The sequence below is a fragment of the Corylus avellana genome, chromosome ca2 (genome assembly GCF_901000735.1).
Source record: "Corylus avellana chromosome ca2, CavTom2PMs-1.0".
Taxonomy (NCBI): domain Eukaryota; kingdom Viridiplantae; phylum Streptophyta; class Magnoliopsida; order Fagales; family Betulaceae; genus Corylus; species Corylus avellana.
In genome coordinates, this window is record NC_081542.1 from 29,797,445 (window position 1) to 29,810,542 (window position 13,098).

At 36.2% G+C, this 13,098-nt stretch overlaps 1 pseudogene; it reads right to left on the reverse strand.

The window, feature by feature from the left end:
• Positions 1–1,398: 1,398 nt before the first annotated feature.
• LOC132169552 (protein DEFECTIVE IN MERISTEM SILENCING 3-like) lies at positions 1,399–7,919 on the reverse strand (annotated as a pseudogene).
• Between the last annotated feature and the right edge of the window lie 5,179 nt (positions 7,920–13,098).

Here is a 13,098-nt window from a genome sequence, read left to right on the forward strand (position 1 = left end):
ATAAAGTGAGTTTTGATTAACCATTTTGCATAAAAATATACATAAACCAATGTGAATGCTCTAAAACATTAGTAATATAGTAATTCTACACACACTCTCATTTCATACTATTGGATATGACTTTTAAAATCATCATTAAATTTAGAATTAATCATTATTGAATTTTAATCCAATGGTAATTTATAAACCACGTCAGAGAGTGTGTGAACAAAAGTATAGGAGTGGGAGTGTGCGTAACATTTCTTTTAGCAATAAATGCAGATATTCCATCTAGAACCCAAATAAAAAAGGGAAAAATATACTTTACCCCCCCAATGTTTGACCCTATTTTCAATTTGAACCCCAATATTTTAAAATTTGCAATGTATCCTCACAAAGTTACAAAATTTTGAAATTCGAGCAATTTGTCTTCTCAAAACGAAAAATCAAACACATGCCACGTATGTGAAGATTTTTCTCCCAATTTTCTCATATTGCCCCTAAAAACAATTGGGGGGTGGCCGTAGCCACTCTCTTTGGCCATTTGAGGGTAGCCATCTGGCCGGATTGAGGCACCCCCAAAAAACCAAATGGGGGTGGCTCATGGGCCATGGGAGTGGTGAGCGCCACCCCCAATCCGGCCATTTGGGGGTGGCTCGCTTGGCCATATGGGGGTGGCCGAGCAGCCCCCAAGAGGTTTGAGAGTAGTTTTGGCCACCCCCAATGGGGCAAATGGGGGTGGCCGAACCATCTTCAAGAGCTATGGAGGTGGCAATCCAGTTAGATAGGGGTAGCCATTTTTTTTTAATTAGGGGTAATATGGAAAAATTGGGAAAAAAAAAATCCTCACATGTTTGACTTTTTGTTTGAGAAGATGGAATTGACTAACGGATTGCTCGAATTGTAAAATTTTGTAACTTTGTGGGGGTACATTGCAAATTTTTAAACATTGAGATTCAAATTTAAAATGAGGTCAAACTTCAAGAGAGTAAAATGCATTTTTCCAAAAAAAAAATGTAGATATTCTAAAGAGTCAAAATGCTGTTTCATTGGCAGTGGAAACCTTTTTGATGATATAAAGAGGATCTCTCACTTGAGAAAAGTGGATATCTCATGCCATAAAATCGTTACAAAAAGAACGATACAATCAAAGAGGGGGAAGAACTTCCTCCCTCTTTATAATACCATAGATACATTATACATAGGCGAATTTCGTTCCTCCACGTTGTGTCTATGACATGTTTAATAGACTCCTTAGCTAAACCACGTGCTGCAGAATTACCATCTCTAGGTATATAGTCGAAGCTCGAATTGCTGAGTGTTGTCAACCTCGTTTGGATGCTTTCCACTAAATGCCCATAAATACTGTTGCATGGATCATGAAAATTTGCTGCCTAAACAATCTACTTAGCATCCCCTTCAAATATAAGACCATATGCTCCCAGCTCTTGACCAAGAAGTACGTACCCCATATACTGCTGCCATGGCTTCTGCTGTTGCCGGGTCCACTACGACCGTTTTTGTAATGCTCCGTGCTACTATAACCTTACCCCAGCAGTCCCTAGCGATGATCCCTAGACCAATTCGTCCATCTTTTTTCACCACAGCAGCATCCCAATTGATCTTACACATAGTCATCGGAGGTGGTTGCCATGGAATAACTGTCAGTGTTGCTTGCGACTCAGGCACTTCTCTTGTTGTTTCATTTGCTTCCCAGAATTCCTCCAAAGATTTAACCGATTCCCTCACCACCTGGTTAGGATGGGTGAAATAGTCTCCATGAACTACCGAATTTCTCCTAGGCCATATGCGCCTGGCTATTACAGTAAAGGTTTCCATCTCCTTATTATCACATTTGGCTTCCATGTCCTTAAAAACCTGGAGGAATTCCTTACCCCGGTAAGTCGCTTTTTGAAAGATTCGTTGACTCCCTCCCCACACGTCTCTTGCAGCTGAGCACTCCCATAAAAGAATGGGCTACCGTCTCTTCTTCCAAACAATATATAAATAGGACATAGGCTATCTTTGATCACCCCTTTTTTGTATAGGTTATTCTTTGTCGGCAAAAGATTATTCAAAGCTTTCCACAAGAACATTTTAACAACATTGGGTACTCTGAGCTTCCAACAAGTCTGCCAAATTTGTGTACTTTGATCGTGCCCCGAATCCCCACTTTTTGATAACACACATAGCTCCATCTCCATATGATAAGCACTCCGCACGAAGAACTCACCATTTGTAGTGCATCGCCAAATCCTTCGATCTCGAGATTGTATTTGGCTGAAAGGGATATTGAGAATGAGTTGCGCCTCTTCCTCCCAAAAAAGTTCCATTAGCAAGTTGGTATCCAGCCCTTAGAATCCTTATCAATTAGGTCCCTTACCTTGGCATCTTCTGGTAACGTGTTTGAAAATTCTAAATCGACTCCAATTATCACCTACTCACACGTTTAGGTGTTTTACAGAAAATAACCAGAAAGCAGATCTAACTTAGCAGTTAAAAGATCAATCAAATACTGATAGGAAATATGCAATCAAGAACACAGAAATTTGGTTACGAAGAGGAAACCATTTAGAGAACTCTCTAAATGTAAAACTTCTCCGGGGCAGCCAAACCCAGGAAATCAATTCACTATATAGAAGAATAAGGAATACAAGAAGAATAACAAAACCTTTGACTCTTCCTTGCACACGACAAGTGACCCACTTGACTTCTACCTCAGTAGCCCTTTCCAAAACATCTGGAACGATTCTTCTAAAAGACTTCCTTTCACCGGAACTCCGATTGGCTTCACGTATTTTCTCTTCAACAATAATCTAGAACAAATTCTCTCTCTCTAAGCACCCTAATTTTGCTCAATAAAATACGTACATATAAATGTAGCAAAATCGTGTTTAAATAGAAAATAACCCTAATAAGTCAGCCAGGTCCGGACCCTGCAAATCTGAGGTCCGGACAGGCCTCATAAAATGAGCTTTCGGGAAATGGGGTCCGGACCCGGGGAATTGCGGTCCGGACCCGGCCTGTCCAGTCTTCATCAACAACTCCAATCGATGGGCGTTTGTGGTCCGATTGAGCTGAAATTTTGCAGGGACGTTCATAACACATGAATCTACATTATGAACGGTGGAGATTGGATTCTAAGCATTCTATATCAATGTTTGAGCTGTGAATAGTAGCATCTGCATTTTGGAACTAAATTAAGCCAACACAAGAACTAACAGTGTTAATGGGTGATTCCACCAAAAAGGTTGCTGGCTGTGGAATCCAACGATCCCCCCACACGTGTACATCCTCTCCATCACCAATCCTCCATATTGACCCATGTTCAATTACAAATTTTGCCGAGATAATACTTCGCCATGCATATGACTGCCTATTGCTCACACTTGCCTCCATAATAGAACCGTGAGGATAATACTTGGCTTTTAGAATTCTAGCTACCAAGGAATCCGGGTTTTTAAGGATTCTCCATATTTGTTTTGATAGTAGCGCATGGTACTCCCATACATGGTTGCCCACCACGCTCTCACCCATGCGGTCAAACTCGAGCTTTGTGAAAGAGACATCGTGCTTAAGGAAGCAACTACAAAGTCACAATTGTCATACCATTTATACACATAAAACACAACCCATTAAAGTCATCAATACTCATGCATAAAGATACACACAATCACCATACTTGAGTGAAATCAACTTGTTAAGATCAATTGAGAATCAATGTAAAAACGCATGCAAGCATTATGATAGCACCCCATTTTTTTACTTAAAAATTAAAATAAAACACAAGGCTCATATAAAAAAAAAAAATACTTGAAGCATAGAAGCAAATAAAAAAAAAAAAAAATGAAACATGCATGTCCTAGGATGCATATGTACGCATGAGACTCAAACAAGACAACCTATACCAAGTAGGTCTCTTACTACTCCCCCTCAATGCGTGAGTGATCTCCCTCTCCTAACTTTGTTCCTTCTATCTCTAAGAACAGCCTTAGTACAAATCATAAAATAAACAAACAAAAATTTACAAGTTAAATGGATGAGCTGTCGGAGTGAGCAATTTCTTCTTTTCCAACCAGTCGGGCTTCAAAGATATAAAACCATCTTTAGAACCCTTTACTACCAATATGTTGCAGTTCAACCATCAACTGAAACACCCACACATAGAGATTTTGTAGTTCAGACAAACACACTATCAACCATCAACAGTCAACCCAATATATTGCAGTTCAACATCTAACTGAAACACACACACACACACACATCGATTCCCCCAAAACAAGCTAAAACATTGTAAAATATACCTTTGCAATCTAACCCACCAAATCAGGGTTAGATTGCAAAGGTATATTTTACAATGTACCTAAAAACTAATATGGAAAGAAATAATGAAATATTACTATCATATCAAACAAAATAAAATCATAATAAAAACATAATCAAACCAGATCATGAGAGAAATCACGGATAAAATATTTCCATTTTCAACACATCAAACCCCATATGACCACCAAAAAACCCTTCTAAAATGACCTCTGAACAAACCAATAGAAATTTCAAGAAACAATTGAGAGATTTGGGTCTTGAGAGACTCGGATGAACTCACCTCGATGATGGCGTGCTCGTTTTGTTCATAGAGAGTTCCTTTGGAGGCGTTGGAGCAGAGCAATTCTTCATGAAAGAGAGAGAGAGATGATGAACGTTTAATGCTAGAAAAATAACAAATGAAGATGCTACTGTGGTAATTTTCTAAAAAAGAACCACTGTAGCATTGTGTTGGTATGAAGAGTTGGAAGAGAGCCTTCTCAAATGAGGTTTTTGAGTCTGAATAGTTAAATTTTAAAGAGTTTGGTATATTAAATATTATTTTGGAGATGCTCTTACTTCCATCAGCAAGATTCAAATGATTGTTACTTTCGACTAGTTCAAGGCAACTACCTGAGTTGCATTCGATGAGCTTTCAGCAAGGAACTTGAGAAACTCTTGCTTCTTTTTATCAAAATCGAACTTTGCAGCTTGCAATAATGCTTCTTCTCTCTTCATATCTTCCAGCATCTTTTCCTTTTTCCCTTTCATCTCCTTGACCTGCCTCTCAACTTCAATGTAGTTTTCACATAGAGTTGATGTCACCGAGGGCTTTGGGAATTTCACATCTACATCTTCCCTAACATCAGACAGAATCCCTAACTAAGATGTCACAGCATATGAAATTCCAACTGATTAACCAATGGCATTCACATCCATAAGGTTCAGAATTTTTATCTTTTAATTTACTACTGTTTATGACAACTTACCAGTAAAAATAATTAAATTATAAATTTATATTAATTCACAAACCCTAGTAAGCTATGAAGTTCAAAAATATTAAATATTGCTAAAACCTTAATATTATAAAGTATAACAAAAATTCTTCTTTTTAATTCTGTCAAATCAACTTGCATAGGAGATGAGTTTTTTTAGAAAGTATAAATATTTTCTATCCTAAAAAGCCACCATACTTACATATTAATAAACAAATATCATCATGGATCCAGATTTTAGGACTTCTGAATTCATAGACCAGTGGCTGAACAAGAAACAAGTATAAATATTTTTTAGCAATCATGATTTTGACTTTGGGAAAACCAGAAAAGAAAGAAAGAAAGTCTACAAGTCAAGCAGCTGACCCGGCAATTTAACTAATTTCACTGAAATTCCATCCGGTTAAGTAGAAGAACCTTATTTATAAAGGCACATGCATTACCAAAATACAGTAAACATCTAAGTACAACAATAAGTTTTGAAGAGAGTAAAACAATGGAATAAATAGTAATAAATATGCATTTCACTTGTGATAGCAGAGCTTCTCACCGATTCCCCAGGAAAAAAGCACCAGTACTCCTAATCATCCCTCCATCTAAAGAAAGAGCTCCATCACTTATACAAGGAAGAGCATGTAACATTTCCGCCCTTGTTCTATATACTTGCAGACGAGAGAAGAGCTTATAAAATAGCGTCTCCCTAAGGCCGTACCCGCTAGCTGTGAGACAAAATAAGTTTGTGTTGTCCACGTTGATCATACAGCAAACCCAAGAAACCCAGGTGGACACTCCCCATTAGGTAACCTTGGCTTTATAAGATCAAACCTTCTCAGTGGGTCATCAGCCACAAACTCACCCGCATATGGTCTGTGAAAGGGGGAAAAAGATTTTAGAACAAGTCCAGATTGTCAGGAGAAGGAAAAAATACAGCATATGAGACTCTTGCATTATATTTTCAAGACAAATAACGAGAAATCGGCCATCCAAAGCCCTCCCAACGCAACCCCCAAGCCCGTGAAGACCAGAACTTTTATTTATGCAGCCTTCATTGTCATATGCTTCTAGAGCTTTAACACCTTCATATGTCTTACAGACAATCGCCAGCATGGTCTCCACTCCCAAGTACTCTGCAAAAAGCCTGCATTCCAAATAAGTAATTAAATATTATGTCAAGCATAGCGTACACACAAAAACCCCTACAACAAAGCTTCAATGATGAAGCTAATAAACGATTGTCACTTATTTTGGATGAAAATATAACCATAAATGATCAAATGCAGCTCATGATGAGATCGCAACTATGCAGAATACAAGAAACTGAGAAAGACACACGGAAAATGAAATGCAAAGTCAAACAAACCTGCTAAGATTATCATCATCTACTTTTCCAAGTGTTGCAACAATACCCAGCACATCCTTGGTCAATGGAAGATGGGAAGCCTGAGTACCAAACGGCGTTTTCAATTGACACAAAATGCCAGCAGCAGATTCTTCATGCTGTAGAATCTGTTCAATTGTTTGCTCCTCAGTCTGAAGTTGGGAGTTGTTCTCATGTTCAATCTCAGGAGTGCTTGAGGTAGGATACTTGACTAAATTAAATGAGGAAACTTGTAAGAAAATAAGCTACCAAACAAAGAGTCAATGATTTAAACATTTTAAAATTTTAAAATTGAATTAATTGGCATCCAAGGTGAACTACATTGACCTTAATTCAAACACTTTTAAGTGCTTCATTATTGAGTTTATAACTTGCATAAACTTATTTAGAAAATTTCTCATCTAGGTAAACCTGTACAATGATGTCAAGAATGAGAGATGGTTGCCCAAGTATCTTCTTTGACAACCAACAATTAAAACCCTAATAATTTGTGGTGCAAAATCTAAACAAATGCTAGATATATTACAAGATGATAATTATAATTATATCCTTGATAAACAGAATCTTATCTCTGGTCAACAGATTCATTCAATTGTTTAAGATTCATTTGCTCTACATCGAATAAGAAAAGGATTATACCTTGCAAATCAAGAATGGAGTCATCTAACTTGTTATGTTGAGTCTTCAGAGATTTTATGTTTTTCTCATGCTCTTTTATTTTCATCACTAGCATACGTAGACCATTTTGAAGTTTCTGCACAGATTAGATATTGCAAAGTTAGTTTGATTAACTTCACAGAAAAAGAATTATTTCCTTGATACATTACCACTCAAAGAAACTATTTAAAGTGACATATACACCATGAACTAAGAAACAGATTGAAAATTTTGCATCTTTGTCATGAGCATTTTAAATCAATTTCAAATGGGTTCACTTTATGAGCATTTCAAAACTACCCAGAAGAAAATAGTCCCAAAAAAATCAAGAAAAACAGAAAACTTGAGAGGCCATAAACTATAATTGAAGCTCCTTCGCTTTTCTTGGAAATTAAAGCTTAAAACAACTATAAAGAAGAAAACAGAGGCATGCATTAAAAAAGGAAAACTTTGGAACCGTCCTATTTGCAGCAAATGCAGACACTGGTTATGAGATTCCAAATTCTTTCCTTCACTCATTTTCTCATATTTTCACAGCAACCAAACACTGTGAGAAACATTGAAAGTGTGGAAAAGGGACTGACCTGCTTACTTGGTTGAGACATTGTTGAGTTTAACTCTCTCTCTCTCTCTCTCTCTCTCTCTCTCTCTGTGTTACTCTTCATATATAGATTTTCCTGTCAAATGTCCTCTCATATCTTTTTCTCGCAGACCTCAACAATCACTCTTCATATATAGATTTTCCTGTCAAATGTCCTCTCATATCTTTTTCTCGCAGACCTCAACAATCATTATCTTTTATAGTTTTTTTTTTTTTTTTGATAAAATCTTAATAGAAGCCATCATGCCATTAACAAATACTTATTTTCTTGTTCCGCTAGCAACTCATAATTTCACACTTTAAAACCTTGAAAGGGTCGTTGAAATTGAACTGCATCCTGACTAAATCTCTTCACAAGTTGGCCAGCTACAAATTTGTGAAGGAAATAAGGCTAACATATTTAGAAATGAAATGAAATGATTTAATGAAAATATATATATATAAAAAAAAAAAATTGTGATTTTTTTAAGCGCTAAACACAGTAAAATGTTCTCTAAGAAATCATTTTACAGAGAAATATTTTTTTGACAGAAATTATTTTACAGCGAAACAAACGGACACAAGTAAAGATTTTAAAACTAAAATGTAAAAAGATTAGTTTGATAATAAAAATTATTTTAATATTCATATTAAGCAAAAATATTTATGAGATTATATAAATATTATATGTATGAATATTAATTTGAGAATATTATATCATAAGCTTTGATTTGTATGAGAGATTATATTCAGATTATTTGATTTGATGATTTAAGAGAGATAATAATTTAAAGGTCCTCAGCTTGCTTCCTTCCTCCCTCCTTTTCTATCAATTTAGAGAATGATTGAAATAATTGATGATTAATTTGTAGAGAGAATTAGATGAATTATTTTAAAAGTGATGAGTCAATTTTACTTTTATTTTTTTCTTCTCTCCCCTCCCCCACCACTCACCCTTCTTTTCTTTTTTTTCTTCCACCGTACAACTCCACCCAATCCACCGCCTTCCTTCTTTACTTTTTCTTTTTTCTTTCTTCTCTTTCTTTCCTTTCTTTCTCTCCCTCTCTGCCGACACACTTCTTTATCCCTTTTTCTCTTTTCTCCGTCTTTCTTTATTTATTTTACTTCCCACTTCTTCTTTCTCTTCAGCCTAATGAACCAAGACAGAGAACGGAGAGAGAGACAGAGAGCGAGAGACTGTCAAGGGGGATCGAGAGGGAGTTGATTCAAGATAGAGAGAAACCATTAGCGAATCTTAGAGAGAAAGGGAAGAGATGTGCGATTTTGGCGGGGTTTGCCAAATGAGTATTTCAGTAGGTCTGTAAATGAGCCAAGCCAAGCTTGTAAACTCTGACAGGCTCATTTAGGAAGACAAAAAAAAGGAGCCGAGAGCTCGAGCTTGAAACCCCTAGCTAAAGCTAGGCTCGATGACAATTTTGACACACTCGGGATCGCAAAAGAGCACTTTCGAGCCGAGTTGAGACCTCGATTGGCTCGACTCAGCTCGAGCTCGAGCTCGAGTTAGAAAACAAAAGTTTCAAAATCATGAAATTGAGCCCGAGCTTGAGCTCGAGCTTGGTTAAAAAGCCTTTTGAGCCTTAAACGGGTAGCTCGGCCCGATTAAGGCTTGTTAAGATTAATAGGGAAGAGTATTCTAAAACATTTAAAATTCAACAATGAGTCAAGTTTATTCCAAAAGCCAATTACAAATCAGGTAAGATTCACTGGATCAAGTAAAAATCAGAACAAATATAGCAGGGCCAAGACCCATTATTCATGGAAAAACCTACAACTCAATAACTTACAAATTACAATTGCAAAAATTATAAACACCTAAAATCACATGCTTATAGGACAAGTGTATCATGGCCTTACAAATTACAAGCAACTTCAAATTAAAAAAAAAAAAAAAAAAAAACAAATTAATTTACAAACAGAATTACAAATAGAAGAATTAAAAATCAAATTGAAGAAATTATAAATGACTGAAATGCGTCAAATGACCAAAAAGCAAAATTCATCTAAAGAGACTACTCCTCGACCTAGCTACCAACTGCCCACACCAGTCCACACTGCATTCAATGAAAAAAGAAAGGTGTTAAATGTTTTTAACTCTCTTGCAAGATGTCAATGGAGTTTTATCACTTAAGATTAAGTAATTAGCAAGTATTCAAAAAACAGATAAATAAATGCACATAAAATTAAACATTGCAAAATGTTAAGGATATCAGGATATGCCATTTTTAACTCCCTTACAAAATGCCAATGGAGCTTTATCACTTAAGAGTTAAGATTTAGAAATAAAACAAAATTGGTAAGGATTTTCTATAGCCAAATAGCCTAAACCCACACATAACAAAGAGATCAACATGTACATCAAATTATAATAATTAGTAAAGAGAATAACTTATATGGGGAGGTTGTACAAAATGTGAGTTTTGTGTCACCAATCAGAAGGTGACACTTAAGCCAACTTATCAAACTTAAGTTTTTTTTTAAAAAGCACAACTACACTACATTATATCAAATATAAAAAATAAATAATAATAATCGATAAATAAATAAACTTAAAAAATTAACTAACCCACCTTCATGCCTGCGGTGGCCGGCGAGCCACCCCTAGGCCATGGGAGTGGCTGCAGGAGCTGCTAGAGGAGATTATGGGTGACCATGAAATGCTGGTAAAGAATAAATCCCCATGGCATATTGCTTTATCTTCAGCAGATTAGATTGATTTTGTGGCAAAAGATCATCTACTTTTGCAGAATCAATCGTAAGCAAAATCCATATATTGATGAAAAGGGTATGGAAAATATGAATCACAGGAAGACCTAGGGGTGGCCGGTCCCTACCTCCCTTTGGGGTGGCTGCCAGCCAACCCCAAGTGGGGGAGGGGTAGCCAGCCAACCACCCCTTCAATTCTCTCTCTTTTTTTTAAAAAAAAAAAAAAATTAATTAATTTCTTATTTCATATAGAGTATAATCTGGTGTAGTTGTGTCTTTGTTTTAAGTATAAGTCTAATGAAATTGGCTGATATGTCAGCTTCTGATTGGATAAGTGTCAAATATTGTATATTTGGACCCCTTTATTTACATTAGTTAATCCTTTAGCTGCGTCATTATTTAATGTTTTGTATTTTTAGTGTTTTCTAGGTTGTTGAAGAAAAACTGCAGTTTTAAAAGAAAAAATGCAAAGTTTGGAAGAAATCACATTTTAAGAAGACCTAGATGATATGGTTAAGTTTAACCCAATCAAGGAGATGATTAAATCGAAATTTCTCTAATCGGAGTAAAAATGGGATTGGATTGAAAATCAGATTTTGTGCATGTCTCAGTATTTTAACCATAACATTTTGCTCAAATATCATATTGAGATGATTTTAGCGGCATTAGAAAGTTAGCTCAAAATACTACAATTCATTGTGAAATAATATTTTTCTAATTCGGAATGTTACTATGCCAAACTCGCCCCTCAATAAAAGGACACAAATCTGGACGAATCTTATTATGATTTCAAACTTCTATTTGGACTGGGAGACAGACTTCCGAATTATTTAGGTTTACTATGGCTTCTATGACTTCTCTAAACTTATAAATAGACACCTTTGCATTCAATAAAATATATACAATTCTAAAAACTAGTTTTGGGATACAATTGTGTAGACAGAATATAATCCACAGCTTTTTTTTTTAGTTTAGTTTTTCTTTAGGTTTAGGTTTAGGTTTAGGTTTTAGTTTCATAGTCATGTGGAGCTAAATTCTCAACTAAGGTTGGGGATGAAGCCTCACCGATGAAGAACAACATCGTTTTATTGTAAGTTTTATTATTCCGATTTTATTGGTTTTATATTTAAATTTTTTACTTGTTTTCAATTGCGTTTAATGAATCTTGGATATCTTGTTGTGATTCAAGGATACACTTGATGATTTAGGATAATTTCACATGATTGATTGCTTGGTTTTATATGCCTAAAAATTGAATATCCCTTGTGATTTATTTTTTAGATACATCTGATGTTTCAATTAAATTTGAATTTCTCTTGTGGGGTGCTTATCATACGGAGATGGAGCTATGTGTGTTATCAAAAAGTGGGGGTTCGGGGCACGATCAAAGTACAAAAATTTGTCAGACTTGTTGGAAGCTCAGAGTACCCAATGTTGTTAAAATGTTCTTGTGGAAAGCTTTGAATAATCTTTTGCCGACAAAGAATAACCTATACAAAAAGGGGGTGATCAAAGATAGCCTATGTCCTATTTGTCGAAAAGCGACTTGCCGGGGTAAGGAATTCATCCAAGTTTTTGAGGACATGGAAACCAAATGTGATAATAAGGAGATGGAAACCTTTACTGTAATAGCTAGGCACATATGGCCTAGGAGAAATTCGGTAGTTCATGGAGACTATTTCACCCATCCTAACCAGGTGGTGAGAGAATCGGTTAAATCTTTGGAGGAATTCTGGGAAGCAAATGAAACAACAAGGGAAGTGCCTGAGTCGCAAGCAACACTGACAGTTATTCCATGGCAACCACCTCCGATGACAATGTGTAAGATCAATTGGGATGCTGCTGTGGCGAAAAAAGATGGACGAATTGGTCTAGGGATCATCGCCAGGGACTGCTAGGGCAAGGTTATAGTAGCACGGAGCATTACAAAAACGGTCGTAGTGGACCCGATCGACAACAGCAGAAGCCATGGCAGCAGTATATGGGGTACTTCTTGGTCAAGAGCTGGGAGCATATGGTCTTATATTTGAAGGGGATGCTAAGTAGATTGTTCAGACAACAAATTCTCATGATCCATGCAACAGTATTTATGGGCATTAAGTGGAAAGCATCCAAACGGGGTTGACAACACTCAGCAATTCGAGCTTCAACTATATACCTAGAGATGTTAATTCTGCAGCACATGGTTTAGCTAAGGAGTCTATTAAACATGTCATAGACACAACGTGGAGGAATGAAATTCACCTGTGTATCTATGGTATTATACAGAGGGAGGAAGTTCTTCCCCCTCTTTGATTGTATCGTTCTTTTTGTAACGATTTTATGGCATGAGATATCCACTTTTCTCAAGTGAGAGATCCTCTTTATATCACCAGAAAGGTTTCCTCTGCTAACGAAGCAGCATTTTGACTCTTTAGAATATCTTTTTTTTTTTTTTTTTTTTTTTGGAAAAATGCATTTTATCCTATGAAGTTTGACCT